The 14,013-nt window shown below is 30.2% G+C and overlaps 1 pseudogene; it reads left to right on the plus strand.

Annotated features, from left to right (window-relative positions):
• The first annotated feature begins 526 nt into the window (after window positions 1-526).
• LOC101246928 (cation-dependent phenylpropanoid and flavonoid 8-O-methyltransferase 1-like) lies at window positions 527-2,528 on the plus strand (annotated as a pseudogene).
• The last annotated feature ends 11,485 nt before the right edge of the window (window positions 2,529-14,013 follow it).

Consider the following 14,013-nt stretch of genomic DNA (forward strand, 5'->3'; position numbering starts at 1 on the left):
TTTGTTGTTAACAGTAAGATAGTAATAGTAATATTTTATTAATTGTAATCTCAAAGAAGCACAATAGTTCTTAATATTAGTATTTGTCAAATTTACTGACAGTTATACTGCCAATAAGGGATGTCATTAATGGCAATGCCAGATGCAAATTCTAGGAGAATTAGTTGGCTATTGTTATTGCTATTGCGGTCAAATATATGTCATCAAAACTTGACGAAATCTTTAGTGTTCTAAATTATTAGAAAATTTGATCAATAAATTAAAAGAACTATAATATTTTTTTAATTTTAAGACTAACTAACTTTTTTAAATTAAACAAAATATTAAAGTTAAAAGAGTAAACGTATTTAGAAAAGTAACAACTCAATTTCCAAAGGGTTGTTTCATAGTCCAGAATTGCGTGACGTACAAAATTCAATTTCATTTAAACCTCAATCATACATTTTCCACCTTATTTTTATTCGTTCTTTTGTGTATTTTTTTAGTGAAATTTATCATTCTTATAAGTTTTATCTTCTACAAGTATATGCTGGAGACTTTTGTGTATCCGCGAGAGCAAGAGCTTCTCAAGGAGATTAGACTTATAACTTCAAATCAGCCAAGGTAATATTTTAATAATAATTTATACTTGTCAATCTCGTTTTACCCATAAACTTCAATAGTGCAAAATAATAATATTTTACTTTCGCCCATCACCATACAACATTTTTTTTGTGTAAGCCTTCAAACTATTTTTATTTAAATCAAAAACTTAAATTGCTAAACCTTCTCTAAGAATAAATTACATTGGCCAATACATTTTTCACGTGACTTCAGTAAATTTTCATTTTCCAACTCAACATAACACTTCATGCTTTCCATTGACTCATCATTTTTTTTTTTAAAAAAAATTTTACTAAGAAAAGGAGTAATATGAAGAATGCCTTAATTATTTTAGTCTACTTTAAAAAGAATGATATCTTTCCTTTTTTAATAATATTTTAACTACAATTTTCAATATGACATGTTTAAGGTTACAACATTAAAGAGTATTTATAAACATAACTATAATTTAGAACATAAGATTAAGAAGTAATTTTTTTCTTTTTTTAAAAAAATTTCAGTCCAAGTTAAACTAGGTCATTGCTTTTAAACAAAAGGAGTAGTATTTAGTAGGGCGGTAGTTGGGCCGATAAAAATGGGCCAATACAATATACGGGTAAATATTTAGTCCCGTTAAAATTTGTTTTGGTTAAAATAGGTTGACACAAAAATGATAAGGTTACAAGTTATAAGTAATAGGTCAGAACTCATCCGTCCATTTTTTACTAATTTTAATAACTTTATTTTGTTATTCATAAACTTTTTGTACCTAATAAATTTTTTCTTTATGGTAACTTTATATATCATATAAAATGAAAAAATATTTTGAAAATATTTTGATAAAATTTTTCAAAAATCCATTTGGATTACATATAAATCCAATTTTTCAATGGATTAAGCAAACAAATTGTGAATCAATAACTAACCCAAATCTAAATGGGTTGGGTTGGAGAAGTTGGGTTTGATGTTTGTTTAATTAATGAGTAGAATGAGGGCTAATAATGTGGGTAGTAGATGTTACATGAGTTACAAGAAACTAATGATCATATAATTTAAAAAAATCAATAGTCATCTTCTATCACAATTTATACACGTTAACTTATGCACTTAATATTTTGTTTTAATAATAAAATGTATATACACCGACAATAATGTTTTTTAAAAAGTCAATTAGCTTAGATTGAATTATATTTTTACAGGTGTTTAATGGCAACTGCACCAGAAGCTGGTCAACTAATTGCATTGTTGTTGAAACTTACAAATCCCAAAAAGACGATTGAAATTGGAGTGTTCACTGGATATTCCTTAGTCCTTACTTCCCTTACAACTCCTGATGATGGCAAGGCTAGTGTATCACAATTTTATAGAACTAAAATTGTTTTAATTCATAATATATTCTCAAATTCATGTTTAGTACATCATTGATCTAAGTGTGCAAATATTATGCAAATTATAGCTATAGACCTTGATCGAGAAGCATACGAGATGGAATTGCCAATTATTCAAAAGGCTAAAATTGAGCATAAAATTAATTTTATTCAGTCCTCGACATTATCAGCCCTTGATGAACTCTTGAATGAGGTAAGTAAAAGTAAAGTTACTTTAAAATCTTTTGCATCCAATTACTTGATTAAATGAAACAACTTATTCTATTGCAGAATGACAATAGAGGAATTTTCGATTTTGCTTTCATCGACGCGGACAGAGTTAGCTATCAAAAGTACCATGAGAGAATGTTAGATTTGGTGAAAGTGGGAGGTATTATATTATATGACAATACACTATAGTTTGGGACAGTTTCTATGCTAGAGGAGTGTGTTAAGGAAACAATGAAGCCGAATAGGCAACACATCATTGAATTTAATAAATTTTTAGCTTCGGATACTCATGTTCAAATTTCCCAAGTCCCTATAGGTGATGGAATCACCATTTGTTGGCTTCTCTAAAAAGAGTTCTCTTTTGTTCTAGGAATAACAATTGTGTGTCTTGTGGATAGCCTCTTATGTTTATAGAAATTGTAGCCACGTGAGTCTAAACCTGGAAGTTGTAAAGATCTATTTACATGCTTGATTCTTCATTTTCCCTCTTTTTTCTCTTAAGTCTGGTTCCTGGGAATTCTGTTTGGTTGAATTGAATCTTTTGTCGTTACTTTCTCACATTCTTTTGCGATCAGGTTTTTTATTGTGTTTTCATATCTGCATGTAGTCATTAGAGTCTTAATTTGAGTATTCATATATTACTTTATTTATGCTCAAGTTTAGTTTAAATTCATTTTATATACATCTGATTGGTCTAGCTTGGTCAACATTTGATCCGTTCAAGTGTAAGTTTAGTAGCTTGTGAGCAAGTTTTCTTCTTTTTTATTTGAGTTTGATGTTTGAATTAAATATTTGTGCTTAAATTCAAATTAATTTTTAGCCTTTTTAGTGTACCATTTAATCTAAATTCCTTTATAATATGTGAGGGTGCATCTTCGCCATTTATTGTCCTTTTTTTCTCATGTTTTCAAAAGCTCAAAGTTACGGTTGATGTGCATCTTGCATTATATCTAACAGATTGTGTTTTATTACATAACAGAGAAATAGATTGTCTTGTCTTGGTAGTGGTTAGATTAATTTATATATTCTTTACATGTGTTGCTATCCTTTTTTAAGAGTAAGTTAAGCTTCTATTTTCATCTTCCCTTATATACTGGTAGTAATAAATTCCTTGCTCATAGACTTGAATGTTATATCATTTATCCTATTAGTTCTTTTCTTTTACTTTTTTTACATGTTATATTGGTTGAGTCCAATGGAACCTAATTCTTGCATTTCGTTGAGTTATAGATCCATTATCAGGTCAACTTCATCATTTAAAAAATCGGAAATTGAACATAGGGCTGAAGCTAATTTTGAGGTCTCATGAGTTAAAAACTGCCTTATACACAATGATATATGGATAGTATATGATCGGTATACAAAAATAAAAATTGGGTCAAATCCTAGAAAATCAGTAGTTTTTGGGCCCAATGTTTTTGTGCACCTGTAGGCCCAAAAGTTCCAGATTCTTCTTCCCTCTCTTTATTATATGATTGTAATTATATTTATTTTATTTTAACTCTAACTCTTATCTTAATTATCTTCATAAAATTCCATTGAACATTACCCATCTTTATTATAATTTAAATGATCTAACTATCTCTTTACTCAATCATTTTGTAATTAGATTTTACATTTTTTATAAATTGCAAAATTGTTTTAAGTGCTTTAAGTTATTTTATTTTCAAGTAATTTTTATTTGTCATTATATACTTTAAGTATTTTTTTAGAGTTAGTCAAAATGTTTTGGTCAAGTCGTAGGTCAACCACGTGTAAGCGGACACTTCAAGTGTCTTAACACTTTCTTGAAGTGTAAATTGAATGCCAAGCCCTTTGGTTTCTTTAAATGATTTTGTCTCTTTGAATTTTTTAAGAACTATGATGTTTTTCTTAATTTCTTAAAAAACAATTAAGTGGAGACTCTCTTTTAAAATTGATTATTCTTTAAAAAGTTAAATAAGTTTTTGAAAATAATTTTTTTTACTTATTTGAAATGACGACTTTGATAGGGATTTAACTAGTTCTAACCATAATGAATCAAATATTTTTTACTATTTGTTAATACTTTTTGAATTATTTTGCATCATATATGTCTTATTTGTTTAAATTGTGATATTAGCTTTCATTGCATGCATATCATTTACTCTGTCAAATGAATTTTTTTATTTTTCACTTAACGGAAGATTATATGGGCTTGAGTCGAATGTTAACTAAATTGTTTCTCTTGTACCTCGGTGAATGTAGTTGGTCACTAGATGGTAATGGTCGCTAACTACCCCAATCCAAGTTGTCTACTTTAGTGACCAGTCCACTTCAAATAAACCCTACTCTTCGTCAACTAGCTTAGAGTTAAAGTAAATCCCTTAATTTAGTCGATTTTCCTAAGATGACCCAACACCCAAGACTTAGATGACGCAACACTCAAGACTTGTTGGCCCCATTAAAAGACCACCTTGAGTCTAAAAATGGTCCATGACCCAAATAGACGATCATACTTATGTATTTAAATTTAAAAGATGTATATGCCATTTGGCAAACCATTGACTCTTGGGTAGAGAGTTTAATAGGCTGTTCGAGTCAAACAAGAATCAAGTTATTGTTGCATACAAAAGCGTGGACATCATTATTCATGCCAAATGAGTGGAAGGATTCAAAGTAAATAATCAAAATAGAGAAAAAACGGTTAAGAATAACGTAACTTTTGAAACTTGTGTTATTAGACACGCCATAACATTTTTGTAGGTACAAAACAATTGAAGGATGTGTGGCTGTAAAAGATTGCCGTCAAAGAAAAAATAAAAACTTACAGATAAATTATTCTCAAATTTGAAGAGGGAGCATTCTTTTGGAAAAAACTAAAAATAAGTCACATAATTGAAGGGTGTGTTTGTTAACATAGTCTACCATCCTAGTCATAACTGAAAAGCAAACACATCCCTAGAATTCATGCTTCAAGCTTCACTATCATAGAGTGTTTCAAACAACAAAAAAGAAAATACTCACATGCAACACTACGTATTAACATCATGTACGAGTAAAGCAAGAACCTGATTAAAAAACCATTCGAAGAACATTAAATATCAACGACCAACATAAGTTTCTGATAAGCATCATGATTCTTTTTCATACAAACAGAGAAATATGTTTGAACTCTCCCAATTTATATAGATAGATATATATGAAATAAACATAAAAAGGTTAAAATCCAACCACGGGAAGGTCCATATAATATCGAATGAACATGAAGAATGAAGACAGGAAAAAAGTTGTAATATTCCTGTGAAGCTATACTCAAGCCTCCTCACTTAAAGAAGACTGTATATGCACATTACAGCTAGAGGATTCCCAAATAAACTTTCACATGCTAAACAAGTAATTGTTTGAACATGTTTTACTTTATTAAAAGACACAAAATATCTTGAGCCTTTAAATAATATCACTATAATAACTTCTTTTATACAAGTTGATCTTATCAATGAGAAAACATCAAATTTCATCCGAACAAAATTAGACACTAAAAGAACCCGATTTCAGCCATGGACTTCCTGAATAATAGACTTCAACAAGTCATCACCACCACCAATATATTGTAACTGTGTCATGAATTTTTTCCCTACTTTGCCTTTGAGTTAAAAGATTGTATTAGAAATCGAGATAAAAATAATGGTCTTGAAATCATATTCATCACCTGTATGTAGTACATCCTTTAATAATCAAAGTTCAAAAGGGAAATCCAAACGTATATTATTGGAGCTATACAAACTTTGGTACTCCACCTGTTTTTGTGGGGGGAGTGAACTCTATATTTTTATCTGAATCAATACACAATGAGCATGAACACCACAATTCAATCGCCCTTTATTTGCACTTGATTGTTTCTTTCTCTTGTGATATTTAAAAGTAATTGAAAGGAATGAATAACGGAAAGGAGAAATACTTACTTGACATATGAAAATTAGATTTATAATTGACTATAAAAAAGGGTAGATTTTGGGTGTTCATATTGCTATACCACATGCAATTTTGTATTGATTAAGTCATCAACTCTAGTATCAAAATTGGCACTTGACGGAAACAATTGTTGAAATCGTAAAGAAACCTTCTCATGCATTTCAAATATAACTCGATATAACATGATACGATTTTCATCATTTTCATCTATCTTGCACATTATTTCAGTACACACACAACCAATAACAAGTAACAAAAAGGAACAAACGAGTTAGGAAAGAGGAAGACGGAAAGTGAGGAAAACAAAGTGGTAAGGCAAGAAGGAAGTTCATCTAGGAATGTGATTGATCAGTTTGTTGTCTCTGTACCTATTGAATTGCTTCAACCAAAGTAGCCTAGGAAATCTTTCGATAGTGTTCCTCCTCATTCCCTAACGACCCTATCCTAGGGAACTTTTGTGGAAGCAATGTAGTAAGCACAAAGACAACACAATGATCTATCACATTTCTAGATGAACTACCTACTTTGATCACCACTTTGTTTTCCTTACTTTCCCCCTTCCTCTTTCCTAACTCGTCTTTCTCCTTTTGGTACTTGTTATTGGTTATGTGTGTAGTGAAATGATGTGCGAGATAGATTTAAATGATGAAAATCATATCATGTTATGTCGAGTAATATTTGGAAAGATCGAGAAGGTTTAGTTAGGATCTCAATAGCTATTTTCGTCAAGCGTGAATTTTGATACTAGAGTTGAGGACTTAATCAATTCAAAATTGTGTCTGGTATGGTATAGCAACATGAAAACCTACATTTGACTCTTGTTTATGGTCAACTATAAGTTTAATTTTCATATGTCATGTAAGAATTGCTCATTTTCATTATTCATTCCTTTCAATTACTTATAAATGTCACTAGAGAAATGGAACAATCAAGTGCAAATACAATTCGATTGAATGGTGGTACTCATGCTCATAGTGCATTGATTCTAATAAATCTATAGAGTTCACTCCCCGACCAAATAACCTAGAGTTCAAAAGTTTGTATATCTCTTATCTGGTATGTTTGGATTTCCCCTTTTTAACTTTGGTTATTCAAGGATTTACTATATACAGGGGGTGAATCTGGTTTCATGATCAATATTTTGATGTTAACTTCTAATACAAATTGTTCACATGAAGGAAAAATAGGTAAATAGATTTTTATGATACAGAGTTCCTCTCTATTATTCTTATCTCAAGTTTAATACTAACTTTTCATCAACATTTACCTCATTTTTATCGTACTTTTCTTAACCCTTAGTGAAGACCTTAGAGTAAAAATCCTTACAATCAACATCAATCCAAGCGATGGGTAACTTCGTTCCCACTTTCCAAATTGATTTCTATGATTTCACAAAACTAAAATAATAAAATTACACCCTTCCATTTCCATTTCGATGATAGCCTCGCCACTCACAAAATCTGAAACCATCACATCCATGGCATTTTCCTCAAAATCCACCCAAATTCCATCCTTAAACAACATAAACCTCACCCAAATTCCACCCACTGTCTTCTAGAAAGGAACAACTATCTCCACCTTGTTATCATTGAAAACAACTGAAACTGAAATGGCTTCATCGTTAACGATAATCGGACCACCTGAACCGATCGAAGCTATCTACATCCATTTGAATTCCGTTGAGTGATACAAACAAGAGGAGAAGAAAGAACTTCGAAGGAATAATCAGAATTTGATATGAACGAGATAAAGAAGAAAAAGAAGCCACACAATAAAACAAGTTCTCTAATAGTAAGAAAAAAAATAAAATTAAATGATGTTGGAGAAGACGAATAAAAGAAAATGATCATCTTAACCTTAGTTTAACTTCACTTCAATTGTAACAGTTTGTTTTTAGTGTGAGAGAATATTTGGATATTAAAAATTAAGACTTGAGAAATGTGATTGTAAACCAAACTAGATTAGTAATCAATAATTTTATGATAAAAATTCTAATTGTATTTTATATTTGACCATTTTACACATAATATTTTTTATAATTATCAAGTCTTTAAGGATGAATTTATCAAAGAAATTTACAAAAAATAATATTTTAATTTTTGTTAATGAGACAAAGTTGTTATAATTTTTTTTTCTAAAAAGGAATAAGAACAAGAGTCGTTGAATGGCAGACCAATATGCTTACATGAGGGCATGAATACCTATTAACTTTGAAAAAAATTATATATATATATATATATATATATATATATATATATATATATGTTATGCCCTAATTTTACTATCTTTAGAAAAATCACTTTTTGAAATGTTTCAAGTATAATACAAATTGAGAAAAATAGTTAGAAAGGAGTCGACACTTAATTTTTTTAAAGAAATTAAGAAAACTTAATTAAAAAAACTCTAACAAATTAAGTCTTAAAAATTTAAAAAATGGGCAAGAGGTTCTTATGTATACTTCAAAAAGATTATTAAGGCATTTAAAGCGTACGGTAATTTGCGGTTGTCCTATGAAATAGATAACTACTTTGACTATATTTGGGAAAATGACTTAACTTTAGAAAATAGATAAACAAGGAATACTTTTTAATTTTTAAGAAAAGAAGATATTAATTAAAATAATTGAATTAATTGCAAATGATTAAGACTTTAATAAACTAGATTAACTAGAATTATTTTTTTTGAATTATTTTAAATGATAATTCGAACTAAATTACTTAATTCAATCATGAAAGTATTTATAATTAATTATTATTTTTTTGACGAAAGATGTTGAATTAATGTATGAGAGTTGATAAAAAAAAAGGAGTTAAAATGTACCAACATAAAAGGACATCTTTCATCTTTTGGGATATTTAATTAAGATAATCGTAAAGTTAATTAGCAAATCAATTAGTAAGGTAAGACAAATTAATAATTTCAAATAGAGAGAGTGAGGGAGGAAGATTTGGGCCTTTATGATCTTGGGCTTTGGCCCCATTTATCTGTCTTACACTATTGTAAAGGCTGCACAAATATCAGATGGGCTTTAATCCGACTTCCATATAAAGTTGCCTGAATTTTTTGGGGCTTTTGGCCCATTTCTGATTTTCGTATACAGATCGTATACTATCAGTACATCTGTGTATATAACTCTATTTTTAAACACTGAGACTTGTATTTTTTTCTTCGACTTGTAAATCCGCAGTTGGAGCTATATTTAAGCACCTTTAACTGTATATCGGTGTATAAACATTGTATATAACATATATACAACCCATTCCTTGGTCTTTTGAACTAATTTCCAACAACATGTTGGAGCTCGTAACAAGATTTGAATATAGAGGGAGGGGGCTGACTCGATGGAACAAATGTGAAAGGAGGAGTCCAAGAGACTCGAGGAGAGCTAAGTAAATGAGAAAATTTCTTAATAAATTAGGTTATAAGGTTTAAGGATAATTATTTCAACAATTTGTCTACCACCACAATTTAACCAACAAACACATTACTATCAAAGAGCTACTGTCTTGACATTTTAGAATTAATCATAAGGCAAGTAAAATTATAACTTAGAAGCATATAAGAAATGAGAAAATTTCATAACCAATATATACTGCTCATAATGAATAAGAAAGTCAACCAAAGGATATCTTCATAACGACAGATCATGACATAAGGACCATTTAAACAATAATCAACACTTTAGAACTATGTAGTAATTAATAGAGGAATAAAACATATTTAGTAGCTTTGGAAAGTATTACAGATTGATTTCAATATTTAAATAGAGTGAGCACCAAAATGACGACTAAAGAATTAAATTTAACGTAGGATCAGGAAAGGTTACCTTCACATGCCTATCCCGAATGATAAAATCATTTTATCAAGCATAAATAATACAGTATACAACCCATGGATCTAAGTCGAGATGTGACATTTCATGCAAAAAACAATATCATAAACGTACGGCAACAAGATAATCAAAGTAAAAACCTTAGTACCATAGCAAATTTATCACTCTCTAATCAGATTTTAATATAAAAAGCATTTAAACAAAGTCTATAGTGGAGTCATGATAAGCAAGGAAGGAATAAAGTAAATAAAGCAGTTCGAAAAAAATGAAAAAAAACATATCACCACAAGGCTATGAGAATCAGCACAATAAGAGTAGTAATAATATGATACCAAATTTCACAAATTCAATATATAATGTCATGCTTGGAAACAAAAGGCTATTAGCTCAATGAGAACGAGAAATTCGTTTCCTATTTGGAACTAATTAAAAGACAAACAAAGAATGGAAAAATTCTCGTACTAATAATAGAAGATCAAGAATTAAACCAGCAAAAGAGGTATAAAATTGAATTAGACATACCAAACATAAAGTTACGATCTAAATAGTAAAGAACATAAATAAGATGAAGAAGTATACCTTTTTCGGAAAAGCCATTGGCGCGACGAGTTTGAAAGTAGCGATTTCCACACCTCAATTCAAATACAAACAACAAACTAAGAATCCCCAAGCAGAATCTAAGTGAAGAATTTCTCATAATTTAACATTAGAGAATCGTTTTAGAATGTCAAGTGTAAAACAATTATTGCTTCAAAAATCAAACTCAAAAGGCATCAAAATCAAATTTAAAATCTTCTGTCTATATCACTGAGGGTGGAGGGCTATTTATAGGAAAGAAGAGCTGGTTTTGTGGGGAAATCCATTGGAGAAATTTTTTGTTTCTTTCCCCCTTTCCAAGGCGAACAGTGAAAGAGATTTGAAGATCTCCCAAAAAAGGGGAAAATGGAACAATGATTTGATCGATTAGGTTGCTAGGGTTATGGGTTCTGCAGGGTAGTTGGATGAGGGTAGTGGTTTCTTCGCATGTGATTATGGGTTTATAGAATGATTTACACGCTGGATTTTTCTTTTGACTGTCACATAAAGGAGAAGAAGACGCAGAGTCGCATATTGGTCTTATACGCAGCTGCAGATTGTTGTTGTATTGGAATGTGTTTGGGTGGGGCAATCATGAAATTGGAATAGGGATGAGAATATGTATGTTTGGGTCTTTGGGCTGATGGATAATTGTAAAAAAGCCCAAAATTTTGGTCTAAAAATTGAGTCAATGTGGGGGATAGAATAAAAGGAAAATGACCATTTGAATTTCAATTAAAGCCAATTGAAATGAAGAAATATAGCCAATATGAATTTAAGTAAGAAAGTTGTCTAAAAATTAAGTAAAATGAATTAGTATAATCAACTTACGAGCTTCTTAATTGTAACAAAAATAAAATAAATAACTCATTTATAAACTGATAACTGAAAATTATTAATATAGCTTACAGTAAATAAAAAAATAGTTAACTAAAGTGTAAAATTCTTTGTAATAATTTTCCAAATATTTATAATATAACGGGATTGTAAAAATATAAATATTTATTATTCAAATTCATAAAATTTCTTTTAAAATAACTTAAAAGCATTTTAAATTTCATAAATTATTAATTCATAAATACAACCATCAGTAATAAAGTATTTAAAAAAAAAACTAAGATGATTTTTGAATATTCATAAAATACATTCATTATCTACATAACTATATTAATCACACATATTTTTTAAATATCATAAAAAGAGGGACAAAACTTGCAAACTATATAGATTTTTTCATTTTTCTTAATTTTTATTTCAAATTGTTTGTGTCATGCCCGAGCCTACACCATTGGAAGTGGTCGTCATTCAATCACCATTACTGACATTGAGTAGACCCTTGAGATGACTTACTTAACTCAGCAGGAGAAAAAAGTCAATACGGTAATCATCAAAGAATTGAACTAAACTGAATAATAAGATAATCAGAATGTTTTAATGATTTAAACATTCAACTAGGCCAAAGGGGCAACCAAGTCTTTAACATAAGACTAATACAGTAAAGACTAATGAACTACTACCTATCTATCTATGAAGCCTTCTAAAATTAATATGCATATTGGGACATACTCCACAACATCCAATAAAAAAAGGAAAGACAGAAAGTGATAATTGTGTCATCCAGAATACAAGGAGGCTCACCACTGACTCTCAGCTGGATCAACGATGTGATGGATGATGTTTATCCTGTTTACCTTCGTCTACATGTTTATATGATGCAGGCCAATTGGCATCTATACAATGAATGTACGAGTATGCGAGTTGAAATGTTAAAACAACTTAGGTTTGAAAAGGAGTAAGAAGGAACCCTTACCTTGGTCTGCTCTACTAAAGAATAATATGACTCAATAATACTTGCTCATTTCAATATAAACCAATTTAAAAGCATGTGTAATATAAAGAAAATCTGTTTGAAAACATGTTGTAGGTTCTGAATGTATTCAAGGATACAAATAATTCTGAGATGTATGTGAGAATAAAAATAAACTGATGTGTATATATATATAAATACATTTAACTTGTGTGGGAGTTTCTCTAATCGAAAAACATCTCTTAAGAGTTACAATAATGATACAACGATCTACCTAACTCCCAGAGGGCATCGTATACCCGACCAAAGGTATAAGATTTGATTGCCTAATGGATCCACTAGACTACTGTGAAAATGGTTCATCTAAAGAGTATAAGCCTCTTCTATCCATGGTGGCTACATGGTTTATGGGGCTGTGAGTTGTCTGAACTCTCCTCCATATTGGTGCTCAATGCTAATCCCAAAAATATACTAGCTCTTATGTTTTAAAAACATACTTGATATTGTGATTTGAGATTAGTGCTCAAAATACTTAGATCAAAGGCTATCTTTGAAATAAAAATTCCTCTACTTGGTTCATTTAGAAAGATATTTCTTATTAACTAAAAACGATGCCAAAGACTCTTTGGAAATCTCAGTTTCTCTTTTTTTTCAACAGTGAAAACATTTTAAGTTCTTTTGGGACTATTTTGTTCCTATACACTGCTTTGAAGGAATACTTCACTCTACTTTGAACTGAACTCGAGATTAAGTCTTAAAACGTCCCTTCAAACATTATTAGACTTATGAAAAGTTGAAATGAATTTCTCTTTTGAATCTATTAGTCCTTGATTAAAATGAACTTTAAGTGTTAAAACAAGTTAATGCATTTGCAAATGATTTCATGAATGTACTTGAAAATTTTTCTAGACTTGGCTCTAACTTTCCCATGAATTTTAATTTATGTATTCAAGGTTGTAATGTGTTTCTTGTTGATTTCTATGTTATAAGAAGTCATTTAGAGTAGTTAGAATTATTAGAAAGTGTTAAAACACCTCAGAAGGTCTTAATTGGACTAAAATATGAATAGTGGGCATATAAATAATGATATAGGCGCGTTCGGGGCGCCGGGCCAGACCATTTTGTCAGAGGCACAATTTTGGTGCACTTCAGGCTTGCCGCCCCTTTCCCTTTTGCATAGATGGAGCGCACCCCGCGTGGTGGTACCCAGATGCGTCTGAATGGTTTTTCTTCTCTCATTTTGTGATCCTAAATTACCTAAACCTCCATAGTTCTATTCCCAAATCCTTCGGTTTATTAGTATCTACACTACGCAATAGATCTAACTTGACCCACATTGACGAATTAATCCAACAATAGGCAATCAACAACTACACAATCAAGAACATAACCATGTTTTTCAAGAAATTCAATATTCTCATTCAACCAATTCGAAAATCAAAAGATTGAAGTAATATTGGTGTGTGGGTGAACTAACCCAACACTAAAAGATCTCACAAACCTTTATATGGATCAACCCCGAAGAAATCCACAAGATAAACCTTAGCGTTCTTGGCGAATCCTTGATTTTTCTCCCTTTTCTTCTTCTTTTTTCTTTTATCGAAGCCCTTAACGTGATATTGATTTTTTTGTCTGAACTAAAACTTGTTCCTACCCAATGTAAATCATAAAATAAAATAGAAAAT

The sequence above is a fragment of the Solanum lycopersicum genome, chromosome 5, assembly GCF_036512215.1.
Source record: "Solanum lycopersicum chromosome 5, SLM_r2.1".
Taxonomy (NCBI): Eukaryota; Viridiplantae; Streptophyta; class Magnoliopsida; order Solanales; family Solanaceae; genus Solanum; species Solanum lycopersicum.